Here is a 10,419-nt window from a genome sequence, read left to right on the forward strand (position 1 = left end):
AAAAGATCTAAGAGATGGGCGGGAGGTTGGAGCACTGTGGGAAGCCATGAAAGGGTGGGGGAAAGAGGAAAAAGGATGTATAACATAAACTTTGTTGTATGTTTGAACGTTTATTATATCCTAATCAGAGGTCATTTCGGGGGGGAACACGGGGGAACGCAGTTCCCCCGGGTGAGGTGCAGGGGCGGGGCACATGACGAAGCCCCCCCCCCTGCTTCCGGCCACCCCGCTTCCGGCCCTCATTCAGCCAGGAGGAGGCAGGAGAAGAGGGAGGGTAAGTTGCTTCCTCCCTGCCTCTCCCCACCCCTGCCTGCCTGGGGCCAGGGAGGGCCTTGGCGGGGCTTCCTTGCACTCCCGCTGGCCTTGCAGGTCCACCGCCGGGCCCCTGATGTCAGGGGGTGTGGCATATGCTAATGAGTTATGCTCTTTTTCTACGAAATGACCCCTGATCCTAATAAATTGTTTTTTGGGGGAAAACAACATCAGGGCCGGGCAGGATCAAACCAAAAGTGCCTCTAAGTCCAGCGGTAGCCAGAAGGATGCTTCTGGAAGGTTCACCAGAAGGACACAAAAGTCAACAGCCTGCTCCTGTTATCTGCCAGCATGCGGCGTTCAGAGGTACGCTGCCCCTGCACATGGAGGCTTCGGTTAGTTATCATGGCTCTTGATATCGTGCCGATCCTCCACGGGTTCGTCCAGCCCCTTGAAAAGACCTTTCGCCTGCCGCCAAAGTTTCCAGAATGCAAAACTAGAAACAATATCACCTGGCACGGCAGGAACAGACAAGCGAAAGACTGCGGTGAAAAGGAATGTATACACCAGTGAAGATCTGAAGAAAGCCACCGCTAAAAGGAAGGCCGGGTGTAATTCTCCGACCCTCGCCGTTCGGATTTCGGCTTTAAATCCGAAACTGCTTCACGTCGGCTGTGTGACTGATTCAAAATGTGGTCAGTGCTTCAGCAGGGGCTGGGAAGTTGAAAGTGAAACTGCCTGAAACGGAGACAAGAATGAAAGTACTCGGCTCCTACTTCTAGGCATGCGCCGGGGACGAAAGAGAAACTACAGGAACAAACAAAGGCCGGCAGCAACTTCAGCTTTTTCCAGCTGTTCAGAGGTAAGCCCCTCCGATTTTTTACATTTCATTTCATACTGCAAGATGCGCGGCCACGCTGTACCTGATTTTATCAAGACGCAAGCTTGCTCCACTCTGTTTTCGACCGTATCTCTGTAACTCCAAAGACATACTTAGCTGCTTCTTCACCAACTGCTGTCATGTCTTTATCACGAATCTGTAAGCTTAGCTCCGTGCGTGAAGCAAGACTTGAATGATTATGAAACGTTTACTAACAAGCTGGGCCCTTCGGTTGGCAAATCAGATACTTTGAGCCACCCGGTGTTCCCTGTGGCTTCCTGCTTCCTTCAGATAACCACGCGTTTCATTTATGCAGGAAACACCCGTTACAGAATTATCTGAATTTGGCCAGATAGAAACAGATAATCATTTTAGCACACACGGTGCTTCTGATCTTCACGGATGCAGTAATGTAGCACAAAATCTAGCCCCTATTGAAGGAAATCAGGGCATGCATAGAACACAAAATACTTCTGCTTGCTTAGGTTAAAAAAGAAAACAGAAAAGACACGTTTCAATGGAGGCAGAACTGCCTTTCAAAAACCAGAAGATGGAGGAAAGGAGAAAGCCAGGACCGTGAATGGCTGCACTTGGGAAGAGGGAGGAGGAGGAGGAGGAGGAGATTGGATTTATACCCCATGGCCCTTCACTACCCGAAGGAGTCTCAGAGCGGCTCACAAACTCCTTTCCCTTCCCCTCCCCACCACAGACACCCTGTGAGGCAGGTGGGGCTGAGAGAGCTCTCTTGAGAACTGCTCTTGAAAGAAGAAGAGATTGGATTTATACCCCGCCCTTCACTACCCAAAGGTGTCTCAGAGCGGCTTACAAACTCCTTTTCCGTTCCCCTCCCCACAACAGCCACCCTGTGAGGCTGAGAGAGCTCTGACAGAATCTGCTCTTTTCCAAGAACAGCTATCCTAGAACTATGGCTTGCCCAAGGTCATCTAGCAGGTGCAAGTGGAGGAGTGGGGAATCAAACCCGGTTCTCCCAGATTAGAGTCCGCGCAGATTAACCGCTACACCAAACTGGTGTAGAAGAAGAGGAGGAGGAGGAGATTGGATTTATACCCTGCCCTTCACTCGGAGTCTCAGAGTGGCTTACAAACTCCTTCCCCTCCCCACATTAGACACCCTGTGAGGTAGGTGGGACTGAGAGAGCTCTTTCAAGAACAACTCTTTCAAGGACGGCTCTTATCAGAACTCTGGCTTGCCCAAGGTCATCCAGCAGCTGCAAGCGGAGGAGTGGGGGAATCAAACTCGGTTCTCCCACATTAGAGTCCGCACACTTAACCACTACACCAAACTGGTCTAGATTGGAAGGCGTGCTTTCCAATCCAAGGTCCCTCCGCTCAGCAGTTAGAAGGGGACAGTGAAATGCAGCCAGCCCAAGAGTTCTTCTGTCGACTAGGCAGAAGAAAATCAAGTTTCCCGAGGCTGCACGAGGCCGATCCAATGGTAGAGATGTCAGGCCTGCTGGCCAAACGCAGAGGCCAACATCGCCCACGTTGTTTTACAAGGGTTGCTTGTAAAAAAAAAAAAAGGCTCTCATCTACTGGAGGATATAAACCACTGACTGTAGAATCAACCAACGGTATTGAAGACCCTGTGACTCAAAAGACAACGAAGGATTTCTGCACATTTGACCTTGATTTCCTCCTCACTCGGCTGTCTTTCCCAAGGCTCAGAAACGATTTCTAACTAGAGGTGTGAAGGTTCGGGGGGAAAACGGAAAAATTCGGGAAAAAAACCCCGTTTTTTCCTGAAGCCTTTTTTGTTTTTTTCCAAAAAAATTGGAAAGATTGGAAAAAGAAAAGAAAAAATTGATCATGGAATGTTTTATTTTAACATGATGAATAAAATATTTTAAGACAAGGCGTTCAAATATTTTCCAAATCATTTCTAATATATATATATTAGAAATATATGGTATCAGATTGATCTAATTTCTGTGCACTGAGGACAAGCAAGTCCTAGGTTACCAACGGAACTCTCCAATGCAAGAACAAGATGCATTTCTTCCTTTAGGAGGTGCTATTGTCAGAAGAAAATAAAAAGGTTTCAGTTTTGTTTTTGCATGTGGGTGGGTATTCTGTTTGTAATAATTGTTTGGATACACTATATTTTTAATATGCTAGTTGTGATAATTTCACACCAAGTAAAAATGTCCATAGTCATATTTTATGTTCCTAAAGTAACAGGATGACTTTCAATCTAGAAAAGACAAAAGAAATGCTAATGTAGCATTTTTTTTCAATTTTTCCAAAAATTTTCGTTTTTTCCCGAAAAAAACCTGGGGGAAAACCGGGGTTTTTTCCCAAGCTTCAAAATTTCCGGAAATGTTACATCTCTACTTCTAACAAATTCGTTTCCACACCAACATACGCAGTTCTGCCCTGAGCTGGATAGTCCAGGCAAGTCCGATCTCATCAGAAGCTAAGCAGGGTCTACTCTGGCAAGCACTTGGATGGGAGACCTCCAAGGAATACCAGGGCCTGGAGGCAGGCTATCAAGCCACTCCTCTGAACGTCCTCCATGCCCCAGTAAGAGTCGCCAGAATCACAGAACCATAGAATCATAGAGTTGGAAGGAACCTCCAGGGCAATGTTTCCTCTAAGCCGTGGAGGCTAGAACAGTCGGCTGAGACAAATAAAATGAATTTCAACAGAGAGACGTGCAAAGTCCTACACTTAGGTACAAAAAAATCACAGGCACAGATATAGAATCGGAGGGACTTGGCTTGACAGCAGCACATGTGAAAGGGATCTGGGTGTTCTGGTGGATCACAAGCTAGACATGAGCCTGCAGTGCGATGTGGCTGCAAAGAAAGCGAATGCAGTCTTAGGATGCATGAAGAGAAGCCTTGTGTCCAGATCACGGGAGGTGGTCGTTCCGCTCTATTCTGCTATGGACTCAGGCCTCACCTGGAGTACCGTGTCCAGTTTTGGGCACCACATTTCAGGAAGGATTTAGACAAGCTCGAGCGTGTCCAGAAGAGGGCAACCAGGATGGTGAGAGGGTTGGAGTCCAAGTCTTATGAGGAAAGGCTGAAAGAGTTGGGTAAGTTTAGCCTGGTAAAGAGAAGGCTTAGAGGGGACATGATTGCGGTCTTCAAGTATCTGAAGGGCTGTCATGTAGAAGATGGAGCAGATCTATTCTCTCTTGCTCCGGATTGCAAGACTAGATCTAATGGGTGGAAATTACAAGGGAGTCGATACCGGCTAAATATCAGGAGAAACCTCCTAACTGTAAGAGTGGTTGAGCAGTGGAACAGTCTGCCTCGGGAGGTGGTGGGTGCTCCTTCGCTGGACGTTTTCAAGCGGAGGCTGGACGACCATCTTTCGGGTATGTGGTAGGGCTATCTTTCGGCTATGCTCCTGCAGAGTGCAGGGGGTTGGACTAGATGACCTGCAAGGTCCCTTCCAACTCTAACATTCTATGATTCTATGAGTCTTGTGAGCAAAAATTCTCCTTTGTGAGATAGCGGCATTAAAGTTGTGAGGGAAACAACCTTAGATGAATATACAGTTGACCAGAGAGAAGTACCACTGGACATGTGATTTCACTGGGGGCTTCATTTGTATTTCTGTAAAGGCCGAAACGCGTTAGGTCTATCTTATTAGGTCTATCTTATTAGCCCTTGTATGTTTTTATAGTTTTATATGAGGTATGAATGGGCCCTTGTTTGTTATTTTAATTTATGTTGAATAAACACACATAATATATTTTTGCATATTTTATGATTAGATTTTTATAGTTGGCCCTTTTCTATTCCTGACTAACCTTTTTAGGTTCTGAATTCTAGGTTTAGGTTCAGGTTTTTCCCCTTTTTTCTTCTTGATCCTTGTTCCATGCCCAGAAGATGACCAAAAACCTCCAGGATCTCCAGCCAAAAAGGCCTGGAGAAAAACTGCTTCCTGACCCTAAAGTGGCAATCAGTGTTTTCCTGTGCATGTAAGAAAGGGCCAGAGGTCGCCATGGCTTCCAAGCTCGGGCACACACGCACTCAGCTGATCAGATCTCCAAGGGTTAAGAAGAAGCCCCACCCACTTTTTGAAAACACTTGGCGGCCGTCAGGAAATATGTCGGTGGGCGCTAATGGCGCCCACGTGCGCCACGTTGGGGACCTCCGTCCAAAACACGTTGGGAGTGAATTAACAGACCCAGATTTCAGACTTAACTTCCACGTTCCACGAAGGAAGCTTGGTGGTTTATCAAGACAGACAAACCCAGGAGACCAAAGGCCCTACTTAAGTCTCCCAGGACGCCCGCCAATCCCAGGTGCTCTGTTATTACCTGTGTACACAACACTGTCATAATGAACTCTCCAAACGAAACCCCGTCACAGTGCGGCAATTAGCACCCTCTGATTCCAGATAATGCCGCAATTAGAAAGCATCTGACAACGGAAGGCCTTAACTCATTGGCAGCTTCTAGCCTCAGACAAATTAGTCATAGTGAACCAGCCCTGCAAAATCTCTGAAAGCACAATGGAGGGGATAAGTGAAGATGTCTAATACCCTATCAGACCATCGGTCCATCAAGAAGAAAAGGAAGAGTTGGGTGCAGGGGTCACCTCCTGCAGGAGTGCACGGGAGCGGAGCTCCGGCAGTAAAGAGCCCAGGGGGCGGGCACATGCAACAAGCCCCGCCCCCTGCTCCCAGCAGCCCTCAGTCAGAGCAAGAAGCAGCCAGGTAAGTTGCAGAGCCCCCCCCCGGTCCAAAACAGTTCAGTGGCAGCTTGAAGACCATGTTTTATTCAGGTACAAGCTCTCCCTCCTCTGCGAGGACAGAAAAAACCCCAATAGCTAGCAATCCAAAACAGTCCAGTGAAGCCTGAGCGGTGGGTGTTGCCTTCTGACACACTTCCGGTGATGTCAGGGTATGTGGCATATGCAAATAGGTTATGCTAATGATTTATGTTAATGAGGTCCTGCACCTCTTTTTCTACGAAATGACCCCTGGTTGGGTGTATACCCTGTCTTTCACTTGGCGTCTCAGAGCGGCTTACATTCTCCTTCCCTTCCTCTCCCCACAACAGACACCCTTCTGAGGAAGGTGGGGCTGAGAGAGCCCTTTCCAGAACTGCTCTTGAGAGAACAGCTCTGAGAGAACTTGTGACTGACCCAAGGTCCCCCAGCTGGCTGCATGTGGAAACGTGGGGAATCAAACCCGATTCTCCAGATTAGAGTATGCCGCTCTTAACCACCACACCATCGCTGGCTCTCTTGCCTACTCAAGACTGTCAGCCGCTCTCCCGGGTCTCATGGGCTGAGGTCTGTCTCATCACCTACAACCTTATCCTTACTGGGGATGCTGGGGATTGAACCTGGGCCCTTCTGCATGCCATGCAGTTGCTCTGCCACTGAGCTATGCCCCCCAACGGGAGTAATGACTGTGGTTTTTACTGAGCTAACATACTATTTCCTTAGAATTGGCTTCATCAGTTTGAAGGCCTGGACATTACTCGCTGGGAATGGTTATCCTAAGCAGAAGTAATCCTAAAGGAAGTCTAAAACCTGTTGTTCTGCATGCAAGAAAAAGCAACAACATAGATGGCACGTTACTCTACACCATGCTCAGAAACCCTACGGCTGTTCCCGGGCCTTGCAAACTGTAGCCTGATACAAGAACGCACAACAAAACCACACAGGTAATTGTGACCAAATTACTGGTATAAATTTCAAATATGTTCATTAATCTTCAAATATGCAGAGATGTAAAATTTCCGGAAATTTTGAAGCTCGGAAAAAAACCCGTTTTTTTCCCAGTTTTTTTCGGGGGGAAACGGAAATTTTCGAAAAAAATTAAAAAATGCTACATTAGCATTTCTTTTGTCTTTTCTAGATTGAAAGTCATTCTGTTACTTTAGGAACATAAAATATGACTATGGACATTTTAACTTGGCATGAAATTATCACAACTAGCATATTAAAAACACAGTGTATCCAAACAATTATTTCAAACAGAATACCCACCCACATGCAAAAACAAAGCTGAAACCTTTTTCTTTTCCTGTGACAACAGCAGCTCCTAAAGGAAGAAATGCATCTTGTTCTTGCATTGGAGAGTTCAGTTGGTAACCTAGGACTTGCTTGTCCTCAGTGCACAGAAATTAGATCAATCTGATACCATATATATATATTTTAGAAATGATCTGAAAAATATTTGAACACCTTGTCTTAAAATATTTTATTCCTCGTGTTAAAATAAAACGTTCCATAATCAAATTTTTTCTTTTTTCAATTTTTCCAATTTTTCGGAAAAAAATAAGAAGGCTTCAGAAAAAAAACTGAAAAAAACAGTTTTTTTCTGAATTTTTCCGGTTTTTTTCCGGGCCTTCACATCTCTACAAATACGTAATTCTTATATGCACAAATTGTATCCTCAATTAAGTCCTAAGACAAATTCGTAAGGCACCATATAAGTCACATTTCAAAAACATATTAATGCAAAATGGAGTTTCTCAGATAATGCCCGATCCCGTGACCATTTATCTTTCTACCGTATTAATTACGGAGGTTTAAAATATCGTTTGAGAACCTTATGAAAACATCACTTCTCAAAGTCTGGGAAAGTGTAGTTGGTGTAGTGGTTAAGTGCGCGAACTCTAATCTGGGAGAACCAGGTTTGATTCCCCACTCTTCCACATGCAGCTGCAGGTGTGACCTTGGGTCAGTCATAAGTTCTTTCAGAGATGTTCTCTCAAGGGCAGTTCTCGAGAGAGCTCCCTCGTCCCCACGTTCCGCATAGGGTGTCTGTGGTGGGGAGGGGAAAGGAAAGGAGATTGTAAGCTGCTCTGAGACTCCTTCGGGTAGAAGAAGAGAAGATTGGATGTATACCCCCGCCCTTCACTCAGAGTCTCAGAGTGGCTTACAAAAGGGTAGTGAAGGGCAGGGTATAAATCCAGTCTCTTCTTCTTTTTGAAATGGGACTTATATAGTGCCTTATGAATTTGTCTTATGACCTTATTGAGGATACAATCTGTGTATATAAGAATGATGTGTTTGAAGATTAATGAACATACCTGAAATTTATATTAGTAATTTGGCCGCAATAATCTGAGTGGTTTCGTTGTACATTTTTTCTGGTGCCCTTCTCTCTCTCTTTCGTTTGAGACAAGAACAGTGCCGCTGAAGGCCTCCCTAACGCGGAGACAAAGGGCACTGCTTAATTTTCCGTGCGCCTGGTGGTTAGTAAAGCGCAGGAACAGGGTCAGACCGGAGAGGGGTGGCGATTTGAATTTAAGAGCCGGCTGCCAAGACGGCGAAACAGGCTCGACGGGTTTACCCTTGGGAGTTTCAGAGACGTCGGGCCCTTCTCCAAACACCACACGCACTCTGCAAATACTGGATCACATATATTTACATAGGACATTTTCATGCCACCTCTCCTGGAAACCTGCCCGGGGCGGCTGACCAAACAAAGTAAGCTCTCTTACAAAGAAGTCATTTATTACTTGGAAACCCCATTTTGAGAACGCTTGAGTCCTGAGCAAGCCTGTGAACGACAGGACCATTTTGGAGGATATTATTGCACGGCAGTAGAAAAGAGCAAGAGTCCGGTAGCACCTTCAAGACTAAGAGCATTTATGGCAGGACATGAGCTTTTGTGAGTCACTGGCAACTTCTTCAGAAGAACAGAGCAGTGACTACAGATGTAAGATTTCCGGAAATTTTGAAGCGCGGAAAAAACCCTGGTTTTTTCCCAGTTTTTTTCGGGGGGAAACGGAAATGTTTGGAAAAATTGAAAAAAATGCTACATTAGCATTTCTTTTGTCTTTTCTAGATTGAAAGTCATTCTGTTACTTTAGGAACATAAAATATGACTATGGACATTTTGACTTGGCGTGAAATTATCACAACTAGCATATTAAAAATATAGTGTATCCAAACAATTATTACAAACAGAATACCCGCCCATATGCAAAAACAAAACTGAAACCTTTTTATTTTCTTCTGACAATAGCACCTCCTAAAGGAAGAAATGCATCTTGTTCTTGCATTGGAGAGTTCAGTTTGTAACCTAGGACTTGCTTGTCTTCAGTGCACAGAAAGTAGATCAATCTGATACCATACCTATTTTTTAGAAATGATTTGGAAAATATTTGAACACCTTGTCTTAAAATATTTTATTCATCATGTTAAAATGAAATGTTCCATAATCAATTTTTTTTCGTTTCGTTTCTTTTTCCAATTTTTCCAATTTTTCGGAAAAAACGAAAAAGGCTTCAGGAAAAAAATGGGGGGAAACGGTTTTTTCCCAAATTTTTCCGGGCCTTCACATCTCTAGCAGTGACTCACAAAAGCCCCTAGCCTGCCACAGATTTTGTTTGTCTTGAAGGTGCTACCGGGCTCTTGCTCTTTTCCGCTGCTGCGTACAGCCCAGCACGGCTGCCCAACTCGATCTACTCATTCATAGGGTCACCATACGTGGGAATCAACTTGACGGCACTTGAAACACACACAAATACAAAAATGGCTTTTGCACCAAGCGGCTGACCGTTACAGAAGACGGCATCTAACACGGCATCTGGATTTTAAATGACTCGGGGCAAGCAAGTAGTTTCGTTATCAGCAGAACCGAGGATTCGACAGCAGAAAGAACCAGGCTTCGACTCAAGGGTAACCAGCGAAGGCCCTTACGGAAGAACAGCAATATCATCAAGGGCCAAAGGAAAGCGCCATCAGCCCTCCCTCAGCAACACGGTCCGAAGGGACAGTGCCACAACCGAGAAGGCCCTGCTAAGTGGTCTCGCCGAAACCATGCACTGGAAGTTAACCTTGAAGTGTATGGGGGATACAGTTGCAAGGCTGTGACACTGGCAACATCACTTTTTGTGTACAACCCAGAAGTGAAAGTGGGTCGTTCTAGGAATCAGTGGAAACTCTATGCCAAAACTGTAGAGTCTCCAGTGATTCTTACATCCTGGTTGTATCTGGCAGGGATGTACCGGCACAGAGTTTTGTCTTTATTTTTCTCCCCACTGACTGGAATCCACTTACTCATTCCCACCTAAAAGGTAAAGGTAAAGGTTCCCTTACTCGAAAGCCGGTCGAATCCGACTCTAGGGTTGCGGTGCTCATCTCCGTTTCAAAGCCGAAGAGCCAGCGCTGTCCGAAGACATTTCCGTGGTCATGTGGCCGGCATGACTAAACACCAAGGCTCACGGAACGTTGTTACCTTCCCACCGAAGTGGTACCTATTTATCTGCTTGCAATTTCTTGCTTTCGAACTGCTAGGTTGGCAGGAGCTGGAACTAGAGACGGGAGCTCACTCTGTCATGCGGCA

The sequence above is a fragment of the Gekko japonicus genome, unplaced genomic scaffold (genome assembly GCF_001447785.1).
Source record: "Gekko japonicus isolate JY-2015 unplaced genomic scaffold, Gekko_japonicus_V1.1 scaffold696, whole genome shotgun sequence".
Lineage (NCBI taxonomy): Eukaryota > Metazoa > Chordata > Lepidosauria > Squamata > Gekkonidae > Gekko > Gekko japonicus.